Source organism: Lissotriton helveticus, unplaced genomic scaffold (genome assembly GCF_964261635.1).
Source record: "Lissotriton helveticus unplaced genomic scaffold, aLisHel1.1 SCAFFOLD_392, whole genome shotgun sequence".
NCBI classification, from domain to species: domain Eukaryota; kingdom Metazoa; phylum Chordata; class Amphibia; order Caudata; family Salamandridae; genus Lissotriton; species Lissotriton helveticus.
This window is the reverse complement of record NW_027611977.1, coordinates 539,286-566,610: the sequence shown is the minus strand read 5'-3', so window position 1 is coordinate 566,610 and position 27,325 is coordinate 539,286. Positions and strand designations below refer to the sequence as shown.

General features: G+C 46.6%; 1 long non-coding RNA gene across 1 annotated transcript in view; it reads right to left on the bottom strand.

The window, feature by feature from the left end:
* The window catches only part of LOC144807482 (uncharacterized), a 74,862-nt gene that overhangs the window by 22,335 nt on the left and 25,202 nt on the right, over positions 1-27,325 (bottom strand). Inside the window, exon 2 of the long non-coding RNA XR_013606339.1 lies at positions 14,114-14,200. This is a non-coding gene — a long non-coding RNA (uncharacterized LOC144807482). The remainder of the gene's footprint in view (positions 1-14,113; positions 14,201-27,325) is intronic.

Here is a 27,325-nt window from a genome sequence, read left to right as displayed (position 1 = left end):
TTCAAAACTACATGTCCCAGAAGCATTAAGTCACATGACTAGTCTTAAGAAATCATGTGACCGCAACACTCACTCACACGAGTGATTTTGTGGCAGATGGAAGCACCATTGAAAATTGCAGGTAAATGCCGCTCGCGCCCGCCGAAAAAACAGCATGAACATGCAGGGTACAGACCATACAATATAATTTCCATTTCTGTATCCATAGCACACGCGGCAACTTCTAATTGAGACTGTAAAGGGCAGCACCCCCACCTACCGAAAAACCCAGCATCCGGCATGCTTGCGAACCGAACGAAGTAAGTGTATGCCATTTTGGCAAACTTCGCATAACATATATTATAAATGTGGGAAATACGTTTTGCTAAGCTAAGATCCTCCTCACCTTCGCAGATAAACGGTGATCTACAAACAAAGTACAAAGAGGTGGCGGACCTCACTCCCTCTTCCCCTCGTCTGGGAAAAGTACGGTGCACCTCGCCTTGTTAAACAACAATAAGTAAGTGCACATTACCTGGGCGGCTTGCCCACGAGCTTTACCTGCATTCATATATCATTAAACCATTGGATTTTAAAAAAAACACTCCATTATTGTTACAGATACTAATGAACTGCCCAAACAAATAATAAGAAATACAGACTGGAAGACATGTATCGCTTCAAAATTATGTGAGTTAATGTAAATGTAAATGTGTTGTATTTGTATAGCGCGAACAGTAACCCGGAGGCATCCCGGCGCTTGTACTCCTACCACAAGGGAACCCCTCCTGGCTTTTCCTTGTGAGGTGTCCACTCCTGGGCATCCCATGGTGAAACCAGGCATCCCTTGTGCATCTTTATAAAATAACCATCATACAGTCCCCGTGAAAAACAAACAAAAACAATTCAATTGTTTGTATTGCAGAACACAGGGAATTGTTTCAGTCAAGATCCCTTAAGAAACGGATCAAATCAACATAAAGTTCCACGATAAGGTAACAATAACTTGCAAAATCGAACTAACCAGTGACGACGTCTAGAAAGGTCCTATATTAAAAGCTCCTCCGCTTATGTCCAAACAGGTACCCAACTCAAAGCCCTGAAGAAGAGCCCGATAAGTAAAATACGGACTCGGAAACGCGTCGGCTTCTTACACATTCGCTTCAATTCCGAATGTTTTTCTTTTTCATATAAGGCTTGTTTAATATGTAATATAAAACAAAGTGAATACAAACGAACTGTATGCCTTTATGACACCAGACCAGAGTTGTAATAGAAGTTGTATTATAGTGGCCTGGTTGAAATAGTCAGTAGGGTACTATCACAAGAAGTGACATTTTTGATTTGTTCGGTCAAAAGTATTTAATGTTTTGTCTTTTGTATTGCAATAATTGTGTTTGATATTTGTAAATAATTGTTTTCAGTACTTGTAAATATATGCCTCTGTGCAGGACAACGAGTAAACCTCGGACTTTTCTCTAAAATATGAAAAAAAACTTCCTATCTCATTTTCCATACAAAATAAGTCAAGCGCCCAAGGATTGAATCGCTTAGGGTGCAATTCTGCTCTAAAAAATAAAGCTGCAGAACTAAAAACAGTGACCGGGTGTTTCTCCCTTCTTTGAAAAATAGTATATGTTGTCCAACCCGGCCACAGTGCAGGACACAACCCCATGTGTAACAAAGCATATAACCAGCAAAACAGATCAAAAACAGAGGAGGCAATCAGTAAAAATGGAAGAGAGACTTACGCCAATGTTGCCAAGTCTAACATGTAGTATATAATAAAGTTAACGCTCCAGGAAGAATATAATAAAGGTAACACTCCAAGAAGTATATAATAATGATAACGCTCCAAGAAGTATATAATAAAGGTAACGCTTCAGGTAGTATATAATAAAGGTAACGCATCAGGAAGTATATAATAAAGGTAGCACTTCAGGAAGTATACAACAAATGTAGCTCCATTCACACTCTTCTTGAGAGTACTTTCCAGTTTACACTGGAGCAGCTGAAATTCCAACTCCTGTCTTTACTTTTCTGTTTGTTAATTTATCTTTGCCACATTCCTAGGGATGGTTCAAGCATTTGTAGGAAGATTGCAGCATTTATTATCATCACCTTCCATACACCCTTGTGTCTGCGTACTCGCTCAGCAGGGTTCATTCACAGCTAAAGCAGCGGAGTGACTCGATAAACACAGCAGACATCAGGTAATGATCTGATAGACAAACACCATGGTTGGCAGTAGAAGGATCAAAAGAGTCTTTATTGAAAGGACATAAAAATGGAGGAAGTGCACAGGTAGCTACTTATGAGGTACGAACAGAGGAGGCGAACATGTAGGTACAATATCCATTTTGGGTCCGTTTCAGGTTTTTAATGGGCTGGGAATTGGTGTGCACTGTATCTTAATCCTGTGGCTGATAAAGGCACTTGCTGCAAGGGTGTTACCACTTTGACCCTTTACAAGAGGGGAGCAGAGCCCTAGAAAGCACAACACCTGAAGGCTGCCTGCCCTGAGGGGAAGGTGAGGGTCCAGGTGTCACACAATATCATCAAGGGACATAAAAGGATCCTAAGAAACACAGCGGCAGAGAGGCGAAATTCTCAGCCCAGATGGAGAAGAGCTTGGTCTTCCACTGTTTCCGGAACAGTAAGTGATATTGAATCTTTCTAAGGTTAGGAGGCATTGAATTCCATTGGGTCGGAGCTAAAACATGGAAGGGGAAACCTCCTGTTCTGGCTGTGACGAGGGATGTGGACCAGGTTTAGATTGGTGGAGCGTAGTGTTCTGGAGGGATTTGTAAAATTGCATCCAGGCAGCTAGACTGGGTACTCCTTGGATCTCTTTTTTTTTTTTAGTTAATTTTCAAAACAGTTGTCGTGCATCCATTTGGCCAACGCTTTTGTGTTAGATGACACAAAAGCCAATCGACTCTGCCGACAGAGAAATAATTAGCTGAGTGTCATCAGCATACGACACTAGTGAGATATTCCAAAATATTTCACTACCTTTACCAGAGGTCTGATGTGAATATTAAAAAGGGTATGACTGAGCTGTGAACCCCGAGGGACGCCAGGAGCCAGTCCTCTTTGTGATGAGGCGAAAGGGGGGTATAACTTTAAAAAGCCAGTCCTTTGAAAAAGAAGGTAAACCAGGCCAGACCTTTGCCCTGTACCCACAGGTCAGTGAGGCGAGTTAATATTATTGCATGTGAGACAGTGTCGAAGGTTGCACTTAAATCTAGGAGTATCAGAGCCTGGGATTTCCCGGCATCTGCAGTACTGCAAAGGGATTGAGTAACTGTTAAAAGAGCAATTTTGGTGCTGTATGATCTAAATACATTTTGGAAACAATCTAATATTTTATATTGTTCTAATATTTTGGTTAGGAGATTGTTTACATGTTTCTCCCCATCCTTGGCCAGAATCTATAGAAGAGAAATGGGTTGATGGTTTTCTGGCTGAGTGGCATTTAGCGAAGGCTTTTTTAGTAGACGGATAACCTTGGCGTGTTTCCATGATATTGATATTTCAGTGCTCAGCAAGAGTTTGGCTAATTCTAGAAATATAGCTGTGACGCTCTCTTGAAATTTGAAAATATAATCAGGTTTAAATGGGTCATCCGGAGATCGAGATTTCACTTGACAAATTTAGGTGGAAATTGAATCTGCGTCAAGTAGAGCCATTTGGTCCAAGGTAGCCCACTGCGAGTGGTAGGTCCCTGTGTCAAGAGAGACAGGTTTGACTGTTTTCTCACCCCTGTTAAAGTAAAGATAAAGATCATTGACCAAGCTTGCTGCAGTGGCTGTTAAAAGCTTCCGCTTATCCAGGAGTGGAGGTGGGTTTAATCAGGTTGTTCACAATAAAGAAGATTTCCATGCTTTGGTGGAAGTCTCCGCCCGTTCTCTATTGGAGTCTAATAGAGGCACACTCCTTTCGATAAACCTTGAAAAGGCAGATGGGTCCAGTTTATGCCACTACTTTCTAATTGTGGGGTTACCGGTAATGTTTATTTCAACGCTAGGTGTATCAATGGTCATAGTCGCCAAATAATGATTTGACCAGGTCCCTGGAATAGTGGGAGCAGTTTGAAGGGTGGCCAGGTTGTAAAAAACAGGGCCCAGAAGGTGGATGAATGTTTTCCTAAGTGAGCTAATTGGAAAGTGGCCAAGTCATTAGTAAAGTCCTGGATTTCTTTATTGTTGATTAGATCAAGATGAAGATTCAGTCTCCAATTATGCTCAAGTTGGACAATTGAAGTGAGTGCCAGGTAGAGCACTCTATTGGAGATTCCCTGGGGACGCATCGGAGCAGGCCCGGGGCACTGACTACAGTCCCCAGGCTCCACCACACGCCGCATCACTCTTCCCGTGCCCGGAGGCGCTTAAAGGCAGCAGTGAGGTCCCAATGTGGGGGACACATCGGAGCAAAGCCATGGCACTGACTACAGCCCCAAGGATCTACAAAACGATGCATCACTCTTCCCGCACACGAATGGCGCTTAAAGGCAGCAGCGAGGTCCCGCTGTGGGGGCTGCATCGGTGCAGAGCCGGGACACGGACTACAGGCCCTAGGCTCCACCGCACAAAGCATCACTCTTCCGGCACCCGGAGATGCTTAGAGGCAGCAGCGTGGTACCTCTGCACGGGACTCGCCCGGGCCAAGGGCGGGCCCATCCCCGCCTGTCAGAGCTCGGATGAGCTGGGCTGGGCCCCCCTCTAACTTCTATACTCCCCTGTTGTTGGGGTGTAACAAAACTATATGGGGTTTCTCTAACAGAATTGCCAGCAGTCTCTGTACCAACCCCCGAACATTCACAGCCTGCCTCTACATTTAGTTGGAAACAAATTTACGCTACCTCCGTAAATGAAAAAGAGGTTATGCGATACTGCCCTCCAAGTGTCGTACCAAGAAGATCAGAAAGGTCGCTATGCCAGCAAGTTCTACATGTATGAATGGCCAGCAACATTCAGAGACTACATTTCCCTCATATTGGTGTGATCTTCTTGATAACTTTAAACAACTTTTGCAACCGATCTATGCCCGTTTTGATTCTATAGAACGCACTTAAGATCATCCCCTCTGATGTCCGTAAAACTCTTTAAAACTATGATTGTGAAAGTCATAATTTGTGAAAACATGATCCCTGGTCATGAGTTAGCTAAATCGCCCTCTACTTCTATTGGTCAGCCTTGTGTTGAAAATCAGTTGGCCCCCAGCCGGGATCCTACAGTTCCAGACCATGTAGATTTGGTCCCTAGGTGTTGCCCACCGCAGGTGACCATACAAGATTCTATGGTTAAGGGGCAATCACACGACTTATCAAGACTACAGGTTAAGGTATATCCCCGTCTACTCGGGCCCATAGCAGACCAAATCAACAATACATGGACTTCCGTCCTGCAGCTTGTCAGTATGTTAAAATTTTAGTCAACGTGCCTTTACTACGTCCCAATCTTAGAAAATCTTTACTTCAGCTGACGGCCAAGGCTCGACACCGGATGACTCAAAACTCTATTCAAGGTCATCTCATCCAAAATCATTTGATAATGGCCAGAAGAACGCAATGAATTGGGTCTGACGTAAAAATAACCAATAATGACTGGTTATTTTAAACTTTGATAATGAATTGCGAGTGAGAGACCTATTAGGGAGTTTACCTGTTGCCCCTTCACTCCATTCGCAGATTTATGCAGTCACATTGGCTTTTTTTATAGGTCACACCAGAACGTAGTTCCACCGTACTCACTCAAGGTCTTTCTTTAGTAAGAACTGGTCATAAGCCTGTGCAGGTGGCTTTTGATGCTCTTGCCCTATCAAATAGGTACTCATGGTTGGAAGATATGGAGGCATGTGATTGACTGATCTCTCCACTAAATCATTTGCCTCCTCAGTCTGTTCTTCATAATGGTTTGGTACCCGTGGAGAGAGTTCAGTTGGTCGTTTTAGGTTCACTAAGCAGTAATACATCCTTACCAATTGACCCTATATCATCCTTCTCACCAGTACCGACAGTGATTGTGTCGCAGGAGTCCCTAAGTGATATAAATTCTCTCTCTAGGGAGTATAGCGGGTTATGAAAACAAAAAGCATAATCAAAATTGGCATAAAATGCTTACGAATTCTGATACCTGCTTTCAGGAAAATTGGGCAGAGCAGTCTGTCTATGTAAATGGCTACAGCTCCTTTGTTACACCAGCAGCAGGTAGATCTAAGGGGGGGCTTACTCAGAATTATAGCAAACACGATCACCCTAGGTAAGGTGACCTTTATCAATAACTCGCCCCATTTTCATGTTATTATGACTGAAGGTTCTGGGAAAATTGATTTGTTACAGATTAATTTTTATAATAATAATTTTAAGAATCCTGCATAGGTAACAGATTAGTTGGCGGGAATATTGGAATCTCTGTTAACATACCACACACGTTCAATTTTTTTTATTTGAGCTGGAGATTTTCATGTGTACTGTAGCCCCAATTCGGACCAACGTATTTGTGGGCTAACAGACACTAATGATTCGTTGCTAGTCCATTTTATGCATCATAACTATGCAAGCATTTCAAACAGTTTTTCATTAACTTGGGACCTAGTTATATTAAACCTGTGTCACCCCATGACTGGTTAACCCCTCCCCACTTTCTAATTTTAAGAGATGTATCAAGTCCTCCATAGCTGAGTTGAAAGAGTTCAGTGATCAAGCTTTCCTTCTTTTTTTGTTTTGTTTGGCCTCTTTCTGCTAAGTCAAGCTCTATATTTGCCCCCAAACCGATTTGGATTAGGAAAAATGGATTTACTCTTAAATGGGAGGAAATTTACCTAATTTCCTTCCTCCCAAAGGTTGTAAAGGAGGTGTTACCTGACATTGAATCTTGCTTAGACACCAACACTGATAACATTCAAGTAGTAATAGTATTTAGTAAAATTCTAACATCTATAAATTCTAATCTTTTACATCCAGCTACAAGAAACACTCCATTGACGATAAGGGGGTTTGAGACAAATTGTTCAAAGGCCTCCAAAGATCTTTGCACTGCTCTTAAAGCAAGTCTCAGAAACAAAGATTTGATAAGGAAGCTACAAGCTGACTATAAGACAGCTAGGGCGCTGAGAAAAAAGGAGTTACGGGATGAAGCATGGGTAAATTTGTGTGAGGCTTCGAGGAGTAAAGATAGCAAGGCATTTTGGAGGGTGGTAAATGCCCCTTTTCTGCAGGATCAGGGCGGCGCCTCTCTTAATATTCATATAGAACAATCCACCTGGCTGTCTCACTTCCAGAGCATTTTTAATGTAGAGATGGATAGCGGATAAAAAAAACCTTAGGACTTGATGACTGCCCATCTGGGGATGGAATTTTTATTAGAGGAAATTGAGCTTGCACTCTCTCAATCACCTGCCCTAAAGGCAGCAGGGTCAGATGGGATTCCTCTGGATATTTTCTTTGTACATAAAAATGTATGGGCTCCACTCTTGACCCAAGCTTTTAATACTGTTTCCAAAGTGGGACCCCCGGTATCTTGGAAACAATCCGTGATTATCCCCATATATAAGAAGGGGGATCCCTTGAATGCGACAAATTACCACCCAATCTCCCTGCTGGATAGCGTGCCAAACTAATGGGGAGATTGCTTCTAAATAGACTGGAGGAGTGGGCATTTGTTAATAATGTTTTAGCTGAGCCACATAACGGGTTTAGAAAGGGGAGGGGTACGATCGACCACGGGCAAAATTCACACTTACTTGCAGCAAAATATGTGTGTGCCAAAAAGGGCCAGTTTTATATGGCTTTTATGGACTTGTTCATGGCCTTCAACTCAAAATTGTGGGTTCTTTTGGAGTTGATGTGCGTGGACAGCTCCATAATCCTTTTTATTAGGGAGACGTATAGAGAGGCAGGGGCCGTAGTCAGGTTTGGTAAACAGGGAGAATGTTCGGAAATATTTAAAATTGAAAAGGGGGTATTTTCCTGCCCTCTTTCTTTTTTCCTTGTACACCAATAAATGTAATGAAGTTTTGACCGCACAGTGCAGAGATGTTCCATCAGCAGGTGGCTTATCGCTGCCTGCTCTCTTCGATGCATATGATGCAGTTTTGATGGCCAGGGCACCTCTGACCCTACAGCGCTTGATTGGCTCTTATTCAACTTTCAAGGCTGAACTGGGTCTGCTTGTTATCAAATCAAAAACCTTTGTTATGATAGCGGGACTGGGAAGGAAAAAGTATTTTTCATTCTATATAGATGGGTGTTCTCTGGAACGGGTAGAGTCCTTTATTAGGTCGAGCCTGAGCCAGCGTGCAGGCGCTGCTCTGCGGAGATCTGTGGTAGTTCGCTCACTCCCCCGCCCTTATTTTTGATTGGCTTGTGTATTTGTCCTGCTGGTGTCTGATTCATTATGAGGCTTATTAGTCCCTCCTTAGTATGGGCATGTCTCCATTTGTATACTCCCATGGCTAATAGCACCTTTACTTGGTTGTTACATGATCCGTACTCTGTTTTCTGTAATGAGTTTTTCCTACTGCAGGCAAAACGACAGGCCCACCTGGGACAATGGTGCCCCCGATTTTTAAAGCGCCGCACTTTAATTTTATTTGCAGCTTCAAAGCTGCATCTGCTCCCCCTCCAGCCTCACCCACATCTTCATCAGCGACAAAAACCTCTTCCGGCCATAGTAATCAGCCGCTGAGCTGGGCTCCGACCGGCCCGCAACAGCTGACCAGCAGCCCATGTGGCTGCCAGGAACCCGATGCATGTGAGTACTGATTTTGTTAAATTTAAAATATAAGCTTGCTTAATTACTTGCATAGACTTGCAAATGGTACACTTAGGTCATCTACACTCTGTGTACACGTTAGTTCTCTGAAATGCATCCTACTGCTGCAAGTGTTACTATGGAATAGAGGATTAGGACATAAGATTTTTTCTTTACTAAAACGCTTCCAAGTTGGACATAAACGCCTAATTAGAAAGCTACTGTTTTCAATAAAGGTTGTTAAAAACAATGGGTAAGAGCTCTCCTGCAACCAACCTTGTTAATCTCCCCCTCGTCTGAAGCTATTTTGGCCAATCAGCAAGGAGATTGTTGTCCTGCAACCAGCAATCGTTGAGCTAGTCCAACATGTGCAGGTCATGCTGGGAAGGCAAAGGTGATGGCTGCCTCCTATTGCTCCAACACATAACTGCAACATCTCTGGACCCCAGGGCTCGCGGATTCCAGAGAACCAGCCGCTCTGCAATCTGGCCTCCCTCTCTCCCATGCTGTTCCGAAGAGCAGTCACCATGATAGATAGCTGCAAAAACAACAGCAGCAGCACCAGCAGCAGGCTTTCCAGGACATCTGTACCTGCTGAGGATTTCGAAGCAGTCATGAAAGACCAGTAATGCCTTGATCTGAACAGCCAGAAAAGTCTGAAGGAGGGGCAGTAAGTCTGTGGATGGACGGAGGCGCGAGCGGAAGCCATGCAGACAAGACTTCAGCCTGGGCTGAAAATCCTCTGCATTAGACGGTGTCTGTCTGCCCCTGCTGCACATCCCTGTCCGCAGTGCACACACCCCGCCCCTGTCCAGACCTATGCAGATCAACCAGCCACACCCGGATCCGATGTCAGAAGACGGGGGGCGCGTAAATGTTTTCTGTAAAACCACACAACAAACATGCCCTTCTCAAACCATTTAACAATATAGTTGCTTTTCTACACACACACGCACACACATGGCACCATATGACTGCCCATGCAATATAAATTGGGTGGTCACTTCATTCTTTCAGAAACTTGTGTTTTACATACAATGCTAAGGTGGCATAATTTGTCTTCCAGTTTCCACCACGTCTAACTAAATGGCTCCTTCATCTGAAGTGATTATTGTTTTGTGATTCTGTACTAGCAGCTGTGATTAAAAATCTGTCCCAACCAAGCTCAGTCTAATGTGCGCGAGTCAATAATTCAGTATTATATTCTGATTTCTCCTGGTGCATAATATTTTGCTAAATTGTAATATCGGTTACTTGGTTTTTGCAGGAAGTGTTATACCGTATCCCAGTGCCGCCTTGTAGCACTCTATTTTCTGTCGGCTCTCTGCTACCGAAGCGCTTGTAAACACAAAAAACTGTAAGGTGTGGTTAAGCATTAAAGGGGCCATTCTGTGAATTATGTTACACTGGATATCCACACCCCAACTGATTTCATCAAACAACAGATCATTCTGGAAGGCCTATTGATAAAGATGCAGAATTGGGCAAAGTTAACTTTTTAGCCCAACCCACGTCTTCATTAGCCACAAAAGCTTCTTCTGGCCATAGTGGTCAGCTGGTGTCGCGGTCCTAAGCCAGAGAGAGGGTTATGGGATGTCTGCTCCCTCCTGGCGTGGTAAAATACACACATCCTGTCCCAGAGCAGTGATGGTTCCACCTCCAATGATGCAGGGAAGACAGAACTACAAGGCCCGGAAGGCCAAGGGGCAACGATCCGATCACCAGGGCAAGAGCCGCCTATAAAGCCCTGTTCCCCTGGGGCACAGGGTCAAGACTGATTTGCATATGGCTGGGTTCAAACTGGAATGGCATGGTGAACAAAAAACTCTGGATTTAGGCCCAGATCTCTGTATTGGGGTGAATGTATGACATTGTTCTGCATTCTGTCCATCAACTGTTGTTTTTGCATTTGTCACCCTGAGTGGGGCGGGTATGCTCAGATGTGAGTCCTGTGCTCTCCATGCCACTGGAATCAAGCTATTGTGGCTGATGAGGGCTGTTGTTCTGCATTCTGTCCATCAACTGTTGTTTTTGCATAACACTTCCTGCCCCTTGGCCTTGTAGTTCTGTCTTCCCTGCATCATTGGAGGTGGAACCATCACTGCTCTGGGACAGGATGTGTGTATTTTATCACGCCAGGAGGGAGCAGACATCCCATAACCCTCTCTCTGGCTTAGGACCGCGACACCAGCTGACCCCTATGGCCAGAAGAAGCTTTTGTGGCTAATGAAGACGTGGGTTGGGCTAAAAAGTTAACTTTGCCCAATTCAGCATCTTTATCAATAGGCCTTCCAGAATGATCTGTTGTTCGATGAAATCAGTTGGGGTGTGGATATCCAGTGTAACATAATTCACTGAATGGCCCCTTTAATGCTTAACCACATCTTACAGTTTTTTGTGTTTACAAGCGCTTCGGTAGCAGAGAGCCGACAGAAAATAGAGTGCTACAAGGCGGCACTAGGATACGGTATAACACTTCCTGCAAAAACCAAGTAACTGATATTACAATTTAGCAAAATAATATGCACCAGGAGAAATCAGAATATAATACTGATTTATTGACTTGTGCAAATTAGACTGAGCTTGGTTGGGACAGACTTTTAATCACAGCTGCTGGTACAGAATCACAAAACAATAATCACTTCAGATGAAGGAGCCATTTAGGTGAATTATATTACACTGGATATCCACACCCCAACTGATTTCATCGAACAACAGATCATTCTGGAAGGCCTATTGATAAAGATGCAGAATTAGGCAAAGTGAACCTGTTTTTTATCTCTACACTGGATGGCATCTTTAAATACATTTAGAGTGAAAGCTTGAAGCTGGGTTCGAGTCTCAGCAGGGATGCTCAACATCCTTTGATTCTGGGCAAATCACGTAATCTCCCCATACATAACAAAACAAGCACTGGCATAGTCAATAGGTTCCGCCTTTGGGACATTATAAGTGTTTAGCCATGCAACAGTTGATGTAGCACCAAGGATATTGTGCTGCGTGATTAAATACTTATAAGGTCCCAAAGGAGAGACCTATGGGCTATGCCAATGCTTGTTTTTATTGCTTTTGCAGGCTTTTTAAATGTTTTAGTCGGTACTCAAAAGGCAAACCAAACCTATTGGCTTTGCCGGTGCTTACTGCTTCTACCTTGCAAGTCATTCCAAAAACAAACTCCCGGTCTACCTCACTTGTTTGCCTGAACATGACACTAACAGGTACTTTGATGCCTTTTGATCTTTTTTGAGACAGGCTTTATGAACTTCCAGCTGCAAGATGCATGCATTGCATGAAATCTGAAAGTTGCTTGGGGCCACGTTTTGAGAGGCGTATTCCAGAAGTTGCAAGGGCTGATTGCTGGGGACTCAGATCTACTGCTCACATTACACTTAGTACTAATGCTCGGGTTTGAAAAACAAACGTAAATAAAAAAAACAGAAACGCAAGTTGCTGTCAAAAAAGTGCACCTTCATCGTGGCCTCACTGATTGGGTAAACGCAGTCATCTAAAGGTGCTGCATCAATCAACACTGGGCGCAAAAAGACGATTATCTGCAGATAAGCCAAGTGTCACATCTGCATTATGAAAACAAACACCGAACGCCACACCTACCTGCTCATCCTGCACTGTTTGGGGTTCCAGCACAGTCATGCCTGAGGATCTCCCCCACAAATTGAAGGGCTCATCATCAATTAAGGGGCCTCGACGGCGGCACAGAGGGCTGCCACGTTCTCGACTAATACTCTAAGTGAACTTGAAAAGTACGGGGCTAATGGCGGGAGTGCCTATCGGAGCAGCTGTCTACGCTGCCATTTATCAGCTCTTATCAGCGCTGTTTGTTTAGCGAGATTAGCGCCCCTGTGGCACACAGGTATTCATTCCCAGCTGAATTGCTCCAAGCACACTGGGCTGGTCAACTCTGAATTCCAGGGGTGGTGCTGACCAGAGCACCGCCGATAAACCCCTCTACGAAAACGAGCCTCTGGTGGTTCATGGTGGTAAATCAACATGAGGAAGGAGGGTGGAAAGACAAAGGAGAGCAGAAGAAGGGCTGAGAGAAAGGGTGATACGAGGGTGTCTGAGATAATGGAGGACAGAGGAGGATTAAAAGGCTGTGAGTGGGAGGAGGACAGGGTAAAAAAAAAGAGTGGGTTGAAGGAGAGGGACTGCACTTACGCGCTCTCTAAGAGTGCAAAGTAAAACAAACATTACCGGCCCAAATTAAAAAGAACAAGTAAATATTGTCATTTTTCTGTAATATCTGATCACATTAGAAAACATGGCCTGTGGCACCATCTAGTGGTGAGGCGGTATAAGGCGTCTCATGCGAACAGGAGTTGTGAGGGAAAGTGAAAGAGATTGCGCGTGCTTGGGTGCGTGAGAGTAAGCTGGTCGCAGCTTTGGAAGCACTTCCAAAAGCCAGTTTACTAAATGTCTCGCTTACAGCGCATGCGCGCTGGATCAGCGAGACTTAAAAATAAAAAATGAATGTGTCCGTCTGAACACAACTGGTGCTCATGTAAAGGGCTCTGATACCTTCAGGTCTAGTTTGAGCTATATTAAACTCCCCCAAAAAAGTCATCAGGCATTTTTTGGAGAACCTGCAACTACCTGTTCTAGAAATTGGATATTTTAGGTGGGCTACAGACTTGCAAAAACAACTTTCTTCTTGAAATATTAGCACCTAAGAAGCAAACACTCTTAATCCTTTTCAATCTTGGTGGTGTGTTATATAAAACTGAAAATAATATAATTACAAGTTCGTACACCCCACTCTGGGTTCTATGTCTGAATATCATAATCAGACATTATGTCTGACAAACATTTTGTCCTAAATATAGTTTACAAAAATATTGTCCAATGGGGGTAGATTTCATGTCATTACTCCAGTGTATTAAATCACAACAGGGTCTCTAATGGGGGAATTATCACCATCCACGGTATCCTCCTTCTTTCTCCTTTTCTCTTATTCTTTAGCAACCATCCGGTTACCTTTTGTGTGAATTGTATTACTCCAGTCTAGCAATTATTTTGAATCAACAGGGCACAATGTTTACGTCCGACAATATTACAACCACAGTTTTCTGGCACCATACCCGCTCTGGAAGGATAAAGGAATTCATAATTAGGGTTTTTTGTTAATGTAATTTTTTGAGAGTGTGTTAGCCCTCCTGCAACTTGCATTTTTGCTGGATTTTGTTTTCTGTTTCCTCAAAATGTCCATACTATTTTAGGAATAACAGTCCGTATCAAAATGCTTAGCAAACACCCATGGCTTGCCTTGTGTAATATGCTGATTTAATTTCTTGTTGATGTGTAAGGGGATGCTATCCAATCTTCAATCTTCAATCGTATCATTTGTAAACCGCACTACTCACCCGTGAGGGTCTGAAGGCGCTGGGGTGGGGAATGCTGCTATTGCTCAAAAAGCCAGGTCTTGAGGAGTTTTCTGAAGATCAGCAGGTCTGCATTGAATGAATATATACGTTTGGAGTTTTAATCTGCTTTTTGCTTTAGAAAATTGTTGAAAACAAGTAAGCAATTCAAAACAACAGTTATGTGTGGATGAAGAAAATGAAAAACAAACATTTGCAATGCAATACGTCTCGCATTAGGAAAGTTTGAGCTATTGGTATTGTAAATGACAATTTTTTTATTTATGTGTTGGTTTTGAAAATAGCTAAATTAATAGCTTTGTCATTTACAATGGCAATAGTTATAACTATCGCAAATGTGACACCTATAGCATTTGTAATGCAACATGTCTTGTATTTACGTGACTTAGATGCATTGATATTACAAATAACAATGGATTTAAATTTTTTAAAATAATTAATACTTAAATAAAAGTGATTGTAATTTATAATGGCAATAGCTTAAACTTTTGTAAATAACTTTTGAGAAGATTATGTTCAGTGTATTTTATTGTGATGAAAATCCAAGAACAGAAGTGAAATATTAACATCTTTTTGTGACCTTTGTTATAAAGCTTGAAACATTGAGAGAACATATTTGAACCAGTTGTTGTTGAATGGTTGCACATATTGATGATGTGATGGCGCGGAGTGATGTTGTGGTGGCGACGAGTGATGCTGTGGCGTTCAGTCATGCTGTGGTAGCACATAGTGATGCTGTGGTGGCCCAGAGTGATGCTATGGAGGCTGTGAGTGATGCTGTGGAGGCCGTGAGTGATGATGTGGAGGCTGTGAGTGATGCTGTGGAGGCCCTGAGTGATCCTGTGTAGGCCCTGAGTGATGCTGTGGAGGCCCTGAATGATGCTGTGGAGGCCCTGAGTGATGCTGTGGAGGCCCTGAGGGATGCTGTGGAGGCCCTGAGGGATGCTGTGGTGGCGCATAATGATGCTGTGATAGCGCATAGTGATGAGAGGTACTGTGGTGGTGCTGAGTGGTGCTGTGGTGGTGCTGAGTGATGCTGTGGTGGTGCTGAGTGATGCTGTGGTGGTGCTGAGTGGTGCTGTGGTAGTGCTGAGTGATAATGTGGTGGTGCTGAGTGATAATGTGGTGGTGCTGAGTGGTGCTGTGGTGGTGCTGAGTGATGCTGGGGTGGCGCTGAGTGATGCTGTGGTGGTGCTGAGTTGTGCTGTGGTGGTGCTGACTGATGCTGGGGTGGTGCTGAGTGATGCTGGAGTGGCGCTGAGTGATGCTGGGGTGGCGCTGAGTAAATCTGGGGTAGCGTTGAGTGATGCTGGGGTAGCGCTGAGTGAAGCTGGGGTAGCGCTGAGTGATGATGTGCTGGCGCTGAGTGATGCTGTGGTGGTGCTGAGTGATGCTGGGGTTGCGCTGAGTGATGCTGTGGTGGTGCTGAGAGCCAAGCTCCAGAAGAGACTCCAGCGGATCCAGAACGCCTCGGCAAGACTCATCCTCGACATCCCCGACACAGCCACATCTCAGGACACCTGAGAGACCTGCACTGGCTCCCGGTCAACAAGAGAATCACCTTCCGTCTCCTCACCCACGCACACAAAGCCCTACACAACCAAGGCCCAAGATACCTCAACAGCCGCCTCAACTTCTACACTCCCACCCGCCTGCTTCGATCGACCAGCCACGCCCTCGCCGCCATCCCCCGTATCCGAAGAGCCACCACAGGAGGAAGGTCCTTCTCCTACCTCGCCGCCAAGACCTGGAACTCCCTCCCGACCCACCTCCGCCTGACCCAAGACCACCTCGCCTTCAGGAAGCAGCTCAAGACCTGGCTGTTTGAGCAGTAGCGGACCCCCCCTCCCCAAGCGCCTTGAGACCCTCCAAGTGAGTAGTGCGCTATATAAATGTTGTGATTGATTGATTGATGCTGGGGTGGCGCTGAGTGATGCTGGGGTGGCGCTGAGTGATGCTGGGGTAGCGCTGAGTGATGCTGGGGTAGCGCTGAGTGATGCTGGGGTAGCGCTGAGTGATGTTGGGGTAGCGCTGAGTGATGCTGGGGTAGCGCTGAGTGATGCTGGGGTAGCGCTGAGTGATGCTGGGGTAGCGCTGAGTGATGATGTGGTGGTGCTGAGTGGGGCTGGAGTGGCGCTGAGTGATGCTGGGGTGGCGCTGAGTGATGCTGGGGTGGCGCTGAGTGATGCTGGGTGGTGCTGAGTGGTGCTGTGGTGGCGCTGAGTGATGCCGTGGTGGTGCTGAGTGATGAAGTGGTGGCGCTGAGTGATGCTGTGGTGGTGCTGAGTGATGCTGGGGTTGCGCTGAGTGATGCTGTGGTGGTGCTGAGTAGTGCTGTGGTGGTGCTGAGTGCTGCTGTGGTGGTGCTGAGTGGTGCTGTGGTGGTGCTGAGTGATGCTGTGGTGGTTCTGAGTGGTGCTGTGGTGGTTCTGAGTGATAATGTGGTGGTGCTGAGTGATAATGTGGGGGTGCTGAGTGGTGCTGTGGTGGCGCTGAGTGATGCACTGGTGATGCTGAGTGATGCTGTGGTGGTTCTGAGTGATGCTGTGGTGGTGCCGAGTGGTGCTGTGGTGGTGCTGAGTGATAATGTGGTGGTGCTGAGCGGTAATGTGGTGGTGCTGAGTGGTGCTGTGATGGCATTGAGTGATGCTGTGGTGGCGCTGAGTGATGCTGGGGTGGCGCTGAGTGATGCTGGGGTTGCGCTGAGTGATGCTGTGGTGGTGCTGAGTGGTGCTGTGGTGGATCCTGAGTGATGCTGTGGTGGTGCTGAGTGGTGCTGTGGTGGAGCTGAGTGATGCTGTGGTGGTGCTGAGTGATAATGTGGTGGTGCTGAGTGATAATGTGCTGGTGCTGAGTGGTGCTGTGGTGGCGCTGAGTGATGCTGTGGTGGTGCTGAGTGATGATGTGGTGGTGCTGTGGTGGTGCTGAGTGGAGCTGTGGTGGTGCTGAGTGATGCTGTGGTGGTGCTGAGTGATGCTGTGGTGGTGCTGAGTGGTGCTGTGGTGGTGCTGAGTGATAATGTGGTGGTGCTGAGTGATGCTGGGGTGACGCGGAGTGAATCTGGGGTGGCGCTGAGTGATACTGGGGTGGCGCTGAGTGATGATGCGGTGGCGCTGAGTGATGCTGGGGTAGCGCTGAGTGATGCTGGGGTAGCGCTGAGTGAAGCTGGGGTAGCGCTGAGTGATGCTGGGGTAGCGCTGAGTGATGCTGGGGTAGCGCTGAGTGATGCTGGGGTAGCGCTGAGTGATGCTGGGGTAGCGCAGAGTAATGATGTGGTGGTGCTGAGTGATGCTGGGGTGGCGCTGAGTGATGCTGGGTGGTGCTGAGTGGTGCTGTGGTGGCGCTGAGTTATGCTGTGGTGGTGCTGAGTGATGAAGTGGTGGCGCTGAGTGATGCTGTGGTGGTGCTGAGTGATGCTGGGGTTGCGCTGAGTGATGCTGTGGTGGTGCTGAGTAGTGCTGTGGTGGTGCTGAGTGCTGCTGTGGTGGTGCTGAGTGGTGCTGTGGTGGTGCTGAGTGATGCTGTGGTGGTTCTGAGTGGTGCTGTGGTGGTGCTGAGTGATAATGTGGTGGTGCTGAGTGATAATGTGGGGGTGCTGAGTGGTGCTGTGGTGGCGCTGAGTGATGCACTGGTGATGCTGAGTGATGCTGTGGTGGTGCTGAGTGATGCTGTGGTGGTGCCGAGTGGTGCTGTGGTGGTGCTGAGTGATAATGTGGTGGTGCTGAGCGGTAATGTGGTGGTGCTGAGTGGTGCTGTGATGGCGTTGAGTGATGCTGTGCTGGTGCTGAGTGATGCTGGGGTGGCGCTGAGTGATGCTGGGGTGGCGCTGAGTGATGCTGTGGTAGTGCTGAGTGGTGCTGTGGTGGCGCTGAGTGATGCTGTGGTGGTGCTGAGTGATGATTTGGTGGCGCTGAGTGATGCTGTGGTGTTGCTGAGTGATGCTGGGGTTGCGCTGAGTGATGCTGTGGTGGTGCTGAGTGGTGCTGTGGTGGTGCTGAGGGATGCTGTGGTGGTGCTGAGTGGTGCTGTGGTGGAGCTGAGTGATGCTGTGGTGGTGCTGAGTGATAATGTGGTGGTGCTGAGTGATAATGTGCTGGTGCTGAGTGGTGCTGTGGTGGCGCTGAGTGATGCTGTGGTGGTGCTGAGTGATGATGTGGTGGTGCTGTGGTGGTACTGAGTGGAGCTGTGGTGGTGCTGAGTGATGCTGTGGTGGTGCTGAGTGATGCTGTGGTGACGCGGAGTGAATCTGGGGTGGCGCTGAGTGATGCTGGGGTGGCGCTGAGTGATGATGCGGTGGCGCTGAGTGATGCTGGGGTAGCGCTGAGTGATGCTGGGGTAGCGCTGAGTGAAGCTGGGGTAGCGCTGAGTGATGCTGGGGTAGCGCTGAGTGATGCTGGGGTAGCGCTGAGTGATGCTGGGGTAGCACTGAGTGATGCTGGGGTAGCGCTGAGTGATGCTGGGGTAGCGCAGAGTAATGATGTGGTGGTGCTGAGTGATGCTGGGGTGGCGCTGAGTGATGCTGGGGTGGTGCCGAGTGATGCTGTGGTAGTGCTGAGTGGTGCTGCTGTGGCACTGAGTGATGCTGTGGTGGTGCTGAGTGATGATGTGGTGGCGCTGAGTGATGCTGTGGTGGTGCTGAGTGATGCTGGGGTTGCGCTGAGTGATGCTGTTGTGGTACTGAGTGGTGCTGTGGTGGCGCTGAGTGATGCTGTGGTGGTGCTGAGTCATGCTGAGGTGGTGCTGAGAGGTGCTGTGGTGGTGCTGAGTGATAATGTGGTGGTGCTGAGTGATAATGTGGTGGTGCTGAGTGGTGCTGTGGTGGTGCTGAGTGATGCTGTGGTGGTGCTGAGTGATGCTGGGGTGGCACTGAGTGATGCTGTGGTTGTGCTGAGTGGTGGTGCTGACTGATGCTGGGGTAACGCTGAGTGATGCTGGGGTGGCGCTGAGTGAATCTGGGGTGGCGCTGAGTGACGCTGGTGTGGCGCTGAGTGATGCTGGGGTGGCGCTGAGTGATGCTGGGGTAGCGCTGAGTGATGCTGGGGTAGCGCTGAGTGATGCTGGGGTAGTGCTGAGGGATGTGGGGTAGCGCTGAGTGATGCTGGGGTAGCGCTGAGTGATGCTGGGGTAGCGCTGAGTGATGATGTGGTGGTGCTAAGTGATGCTGGAGTGGCGCTGAGTGATGCTGGGGTGGCGCTGAGTGATGCTGGGGTGGCGCTGAGTGATGCTGTGGTGGTGCTGAGTGGTGCTGTGGTGGTGCTGAGTGCTGCTGTGGTGGTGCTGAGTGGTGCTGTGGTGGTGCTGAGTGATGCTGTGGTGGTGCTGAGTGGTGCTGTGGTGGTGCTGAGTGATAATGTGGTGGTGCTGAGTGATAATGTGGGGGTGCTGAGTGGTGCTGTGGTGGCGCTGAGTGATGCACTGGTGATGCTGAGTGATGCTGTGGTGGTGCTGAGCGATGCTGTGGTGGTGCTGAGTGGTGCTGTGGTGGCGCTGAGTGATGCTGTGGTGGTGCTGAGTGATGCTGGGGTTGCGCTGAGTGATGCTGTGGTGGTGCTGAGTGGTGCTGTTGTGGTGCTGAGTGATGCTGTGTGTAGTGCTGAGTGGTGCTGTGGTGGGGCTGAGTGGTGATGGGGTGGTTCTGAGTGATAATGTGGTGGTGCTGAGTGATAATGTGGTGGTGCTGAGTGATAATCTGGTGGTGCTGAGTGGTGCTGTGGTGGTGCTGAGTGATGCTGTGTGTAGTGCTGAGTGGTGCTGTGGTGGGGCTGAGTGGTGATGGGGTGGTTCTGAGTGATAATGTGGTGGTGCTGAGTGATAATGTGGTGGTGCTGAGTGATAATCTGGTGGTGCTGAATGGTGCTGTGGTGGTGCTGAGTGATGCCGGGGTGGCACTGAGTGATGCTGTGGTGGTGCTGAGTGGTGCTGTGGTGGTGCTGAGTGATGCTGTTGTGGTGCTGAGTGATGCTGTGGTGGTGCTGAGTGGTGCTGTGGTGGTGGTGTGGTGGTGCTGAGTGATGCTGGGGTGGTGCTGAGTGATGCTGGGGTGGCGCTGAGTGATGCTGTGGTGGTGCTGAGTGGGTGGTACTGAGTGATGCTGTGGTGGTGCTGAGTGATGCTGGGGTGGTGCTGAGTGATGCTGTGGTGGTGCTGAGAGGTGCTGTGGTGGTGCTGAGAGGTACTGTGGTGGTGCTGAGTGGTGCTGTTGTGGTGCTGAGTGATGCTGTGGTGGTGCTGAGTGGTGCTGTGGTGGTGCTGAGTGATGCTGTGGTGGTGCTGAGTGGTGCTGTAGTGGTGCTGAGTGATGCTGTGGTGGTGCTGAGTGGTGGTGTGGTGGTACTGAGTGATAATGTGGTGGTGCTGAGTGATGCTGTTGTGGTGCTGAGTGATGCTGTGGTGGTGCTGAGTGATGCTGGGGTGGTGCTGAGTGATGCTGGGGTGGTGCTGAGTGATGCTGGGGTGGCGCTGAGTGATGCTGTGGTGGTGCTGCGTGGGTGGTACTGAGTGATGCTGTGGTGGTGCTGAGTGATGCTGGGGTGGTGCTGAGTGATGCTGTGGTGGTGCTGAGAGGTGCTGTGGTGGTGCTGAGAGGTACTGTGGTGGTGCTGAGTGGTGCTGTTGTGGTGCTGAGTGAAGCTGTGGTGGTGCTGAGTGGTGCTGTGGTGGTGCTGAGTGATGCTGTGGTGGTGCTGAGTGGTGCTGTAGTGGTGCTGAGTGATGCTGTGGTGGTGCTGAGTGGTGGTGTGGTGGTACTGAGTGATAATGTGGTGGTGCTGAGTGATGCTGTTGTGGTGCTGAGTGATGCTGTGGTGGTGCTGAGTGATGCTGGGGTGGTGCTGAGTGATGCTGGGGTGGCGCTGAGTGATGCTGTGGTGGTGCTGAGTGGGTGGTACTGAGAGATGCTGTGGTGGTGCTGAGTGATGCTGGGGTGGCGCTGAGTGATGCTGAGAGACACACCTGCCCGATCTTAAGAAAAGATGCATTATGGAAAGAAATCACTGCCCATCACAGTGGTGAAATTGATATACATAACCCTGTGGTTCGAATTTCCAGTGGCCTCAGCTTAGCTCTTTTGATGTTGGGGCCTGTGGAGAGAGTGTGTTTGGACAGCCATGGGGCGGAGTGGCCAAGCCTTTAAATATGCCGGAGAACACAGACCACCACAGAGCACCGCACAGGGGTTCTTAGACCAGAATTACTGAGGCGCTGTCACTAAAGGAAACACACATCTAGGAATGCCATATATTGCACGAAGTGAGGAACCACGGAGGAAGTTTATGGAAAGCGAGCACATTCCCTCGGTCTTTTAAACATCAAAAAAATAATACAACTGATGGCATTGCTGTCAACAGGCAGTAAATGTTACTTTCAAAGCTGACCCCGTTGTGAGCGAATTCTCTTCAAATACAGATAGTAATGGGAGAAAATGATTCGCTTTCAAGAAATAAATAGACGAAAAAGACTAAATGAATCAAAAAGAGATTGCGGTGGCATTAAGAATCTGGTGGTTTGATGCTTTCCACAAATTCTGATCAGGACAAATGCGTGCTTGCAAAAAAAAAAAAAAAAAAAAGAAGTTCAAAGGGCACCCACTCTGCCAGGTTTAGTACATAACTGTTTAGTACATGCCATATGTTAGGATTCGGATGAATAAACATGCGCAAAAGACACGCAGCATACGCGCCCGCGAAATGAAATGAAAAGCGGTCGCGAAATGAAATTAAAAGCGGACGAGAAATGCTCTCGGTATTGCGGGGGCGGGGGGCGCATTCCTTTGAAGTGTGAAGCAGGGGACGGGGAAGCGCATCCGTTTGAAGTGAAGCTCTCGGCATTGCTGTGGCGGGTCTGATGCAATGATGCGAGGCAGGCGGCTCGGAGAGCAAATGGAAAGCGCGTGCACGGGCACATGCACTCGAAGCAATCCGGCACTCGGCGCAATCCGCCTGGTTTAACTTTCGTAGATCCAACTCTATAAGTCTCGACATCTGCAATGCGCAAGCGCATTGACAGAGGTCGAGACCTAATGAGTAAAGTGCTAAGCAAGAGTCAGTGTATCTACTTTTGCTTATTGCTGGTAATATGCAGACATCTTTATTAATGTATTTGTATCTAGTTGTTGAACCCTGTGCCAAGAGACACAGATATTTCTAAAAAAACTATTTCTGAACACCGTGCATAGCTGAGGAGTGCTGCTGTCTGTGGACAGTTGAAAGTCAGATTTTCAACTAGAAAAGGAACAGCTGTTGGGTCATTGGGTGATGAGTGATTGGGTGAAATGCCCATGGGTTTGAAGTGTGACTGATTTTATATTCATTGTGTACACCTCTTTTTTATTATTGGTGAAAATCAGCAGCTAAGACCCGCAGATATTTTCAGTACACTGCTTAATGTTGGTTGAAGTATTTTTTAGTTTTTTTTCTGGTTGTGCTAGAGGTGGGTGACGTTGCAAGGGCTTTATGTCCACAACACTAAGTTTTTACAAACTTTGAAACTTTGCAAGCTTTGTGAACTTCACCAGTTTCGCTTTAACTCACCGTATATTTTCAGGAGCAAGGCACTAAAAATCACTACTTTTTTGAGAAAATAATCTGATAAACTAAATATGATTACATTTGCATTCCGTTAGGAAATTTAGTAACTTTCAACGTGATTGGTTTGGATGTAAACTGAGTACTGGGCCTGGATATGCAATGAGCCCATATATAAGCATAGACTACTAATCTCCTGCATTTGGTTCAACTTTAGGATAGAGATGTGCTATTGACCTAAAATAATATGGAGTCAGCAGTGCCTTTCCCAGTAAGTCCAAGAGCTGTTCCATAATGTAATGATATACTTTTTCTGGTCCTTAACCTTGAAAAAATGCCCCACCCTCCATATTGAGTGCGGGAAACTGACAACAGCACATCTGTGGTACATGTCATCAATATTAAAGCCACCTGACCGTTTTTTTTCAAAAGTGTGTTTTATTAACACAATACCACCACCAATACCACTACCACCAATAATACCACCATCACCAGTTCCAATACCATCACCTCAGCGCCTCTCGCTCACTAGTAATAGCAGGGGCACTGTACGAGGCCGGAGCTGAAGCCAAGACCATCCCTCCCTCCTCTCCCCCCTCAATCCCTCCCTTCATGCCTGCCATAAAGCACAGCCCTCCCTGCACCAGGAGGTGAAGCCAGGGCCCTACGACAGCTGGAGTGTTTTTTATTAGGTCAAAGATAGCAATGACAATACGCAATACCATACTGCAAACTCAAATCACGGGTAGGGCAAGAAATAGCCCCCCCACCTCGCTTTCCCTCCTGAACCACGACAGGGTAATCACAGAGCGAAAGGTGTTGCAGCGCTTTGGTAGTGTTTATAGCTCGGATCATATGTAACTCTCACTTCACACTTTGTGTCTGTGTAATTTACAACACTTACACATCTTCTTCACTGCACTATTTGTCACTACTTTGAAGACGATGCAGGCCAATCTCATCCTCAGATATTTACAATCTAACAAACTGTCGAAAAGGCCTTTTATTGCAATGCAATAGATCTCGCATTTGCTACAGCTTAAGTTATTAGTATTGTAAATGACAATGCCTTTTATTTAGGTTTTAAAACCCAAAACATAAATAAAAGGCATTGTCATTTACAGTGCCAATAGCTCAAACTGGCGTGAATGCAAAACCTATTGCATTGCAAATGCTTGTGTATCTATTCTTCTTTCTTCGATTCCAAACTTAACTGGTCTGCTATGGTAGGAAACAGAATTCATTTGTTGCAAAGAAGCATAGCTGCTCTGTGGAAATTTGCGTCTAAACTGGGCAAATAATCAATTTGAGAAATGGTAGAAATGTATTTGCCAAAATCCATAGCCTTAGCCCCTTACGGAGCACAACTATGTAGCACAGCTTTCAGTTACTCTGGCTTGCTCGAATCTGATTGCTGACAAAGTACTCAACCTCCCTTTTATTTATTTATTTTATTTATTTGAACTTGTAAGGCGCGCAGCTACCCGCAATGGGTTTCCCGGCGCCAAGGGACAGACTGAAGAAGAAAAACTACAAGGCCCAGTGGGGAGATGGCTATTCAAAGAAAACAGTGCTTATTCAAGGAAACTTATAGCTGAAAAAGCCAAGTTTTTAATCCCTTACGGAACCTAACAAAGTTAGTTTCCAACTTCAGACTCACAGGCAAGGCATTCCACTTCTTAGTGGCCAGATGCGAAAAGGAGCGGCCGCCCATCTTCACCAACCTAAATCTTGGAACAACAAAGTCTCCCTTACCCTCAGATCCAAGGGTGCAGCTAGGAGTATAGGCATGAATGAGACTTTGAAGGTATTTGGGGGCAAGGCCCTGTTTAATCTTAAAGATATAACATAAAGCCTTAAACTTGATTCTATTTTTGATTTCCAGCCAGTGTAGATCGCGAAGGGCAGGGAGAGCCGATGCTCTCCGGGGAACATTGCAAAGCAGCCGTGCGGCCGCATTTTGGGCTACCTGGAGTTTTCTAAGCGTAGTCAGATCAGCGCCAAGGTACAAGACGTTCCCATAGTCCAGGCGTGATGTTATCAAAGCCTGGACTACTGTCCTTTGGGTGTTGATAGGAAGCATCCACAGGATTTTTTGGAGCCATTTGAGAGTGGCAAAACAAATGGCAGCCACTTTGACAGCCTGTTGTCGCATCGTAAGCCTCTCATCAATTAAGAAACCAAGGTTACGAACCTGAGCCACAGGTTTGGGAATAGAACCCATACTTTCGGGCCAGTGTTGTGGGCCCCAGAGATCTTTATCTTTTCCCAGGATTACAATCTCGGTCTTATCACCGTTTAGCTTTAGGAAGTTTGCCTTCATCCAATCAGCTGCCCGGGATAGCCCTAGTTTAAGGGCCGAGACATTACTGCCATCACCTCCAGATAGAGTGAAAATAATCTGTGTGTCATCGGCGTACGAGAATAACGTTAGGCCAGCTCCTTCCACAATAGTGGCCAGGGGTCTAATATAGATGTTAAAAAGTAAAGGACTAATAATAGACCCCTGGGGCACGCCGTAAACCGATGCACAAATTTTAGATGATGCTTTAGCCGAAAAAACCTGGAAAGTGCGTCCCCTCAGAAAAGAGGCTATCCAAGTAAGGGCCGAACCCCCAACTCCCAGAGATTGAAGGGATGAGAGAAGGATGGAGTGAGACACAGTGTCGAAGGCTGCGCTGAAATCCAACAGGATAAGCGCCGATGTCTCCCCGCGATCGACACTGTGTCTCAAATTCTCCGTGACTCCCAGAAGAGTGGTTTCTGTGGAGTAATGGGCCCTGAATCCAGATTGAGAAGGATGCAGGTAGCCCGAACTCTCCACTAAATGTGATAGTTGAGAGTTTATGTGTCTCTCCAAAATTTTGGAGAAGATAGGCAGCAGTGAAATGGGCCTATAATTAGATAGATTAGAGGTATCCACACCTGCTTTTTTCAGCAGGGGAACTACCATTGCGTGTTTCCACTTCTGTGGGACGCATGATTCTCTCAAAGAAGTATTAAGGAGTTTCATCAATACGCGGCGGGAGTTTAAGTCCAGTTGTTTAAAAAATTTTGCCGGGAGGGGGTCACAAGGCGATCCAGATTTGATGCTCTTAAGACAATTGGCAAAGGAAGCATCATCAAAAGGCAGCCACTCAGAAAGAGTAGTAGTCATGGGTAGTTGACTATCTGGGACAAGTCCTGAGGGCAAAGGGGAATGTGAGTCTATGTTCAAAGGGCAGATGCCCAGCGAATCATAGATTTGTTCTACCTTGGTGATAAAAAAAGTCTGCTACAGAGTTGCACTGTTCCTCATTCAGAGCTGGAGGACCAGGATTAGACTCAGCTCCTGTTAGTTTGTTTACCACTGAGAATAAAGTGCGAGGGCACTTCTGGGCATGTGAGATGGTGTTAGTAATGTGAGTAGCTCTTTCAATCTTACATTGTTTATGGTAATCTCTGAGAGCTACCTTATATGCCATCTTACGGGAGGGCGAATAAGAGCGCCTCCATTGTCTCTCATGTGCCTTGCATTTGGACTTAGCGGTTTTCAAAGTATCCGAAAACCACGCTGCAGGGTGACGATGTGACAGGGCATACAGAGGCATAAGGGGAACAAATGTATTCACGGCAGAAGTCAGCCAATCAACGACTGCTGCTTCTGATGTCAGGAAACATGGATTGTCAGTAGGTAAGGTAAGACTTAAATACTTATTAAAGTCTGAAATATTAAGTTTACCCCAGCAACGTGATTTGTCACCAGATGCACTGTCAGATGTAATCCTCCTATACCGGGGGAGTGTGAATTTGACAGCCATATGATCCGACCATACCAAGGGGCGAGCAGCTGACTTATTACTGACTCGATCAAAATGGCCTCGCTCCTCTTATGGTTTCGTGTCTGCAAACTCAAGCTGTAATAAAATATATAATCAACCTTGACCGAGCCATTAGTATTCCTTGGCTAGCATATGTCAAGAAGTCTTTCACAGATATGGGCCTAGCTTTTCTGCACACATCACGCTCTAAATGCTTATCTTTCTCCAAAACTGAGTTAAGAGAGGCTTTTGTTAATAAATGTGAGTTAGAAAGATGACAATGTAATCAAAGTAAAGTCACAGTTATATTCCACCAGACAATGCCCAGGGTGCCCACAGGACATGACTCATATCTCTCTTTTGTCTCCTGTAACATGCATCAATATCTTTTAACAAGGATGATATTGAATATTTTCCCCTGATGGTAGGATACCCAGTTTAAGAACATTCAGTAAATAATCTATTGCTATGTCCTTGTGGTGGCTTGTCTACTCAATATCTCATATTTCATTCTTCTGTTTTTATAAAATGGAAAGAAAAAAGATTTATTCTCCCAATGTTAACACAACTGAGTCTATTTTCTTACTCTTCAGCCCTTACAGTAAGTAAATCCCTGGAAACCCCATTCATCTCTTTTATGACTGCAAATGTGTTATACTCAGTCAAAAGTTAATTAGAGAGGGGGGTTGTTTTATTTGATCAGTTTCATCAGCCTGTCATTAACTTCCCAATTACTGATAATGAATTGTTGTAAGGCCTCGTTACCAGTGGTTGAAATCTTGATCCTGCTGTGCATCACCTTGCAACAAATATGGGCCTGCGTAAAGAAGGTTACCCTGAAAATAGGGGGACTACACCTGATTAGGACACAC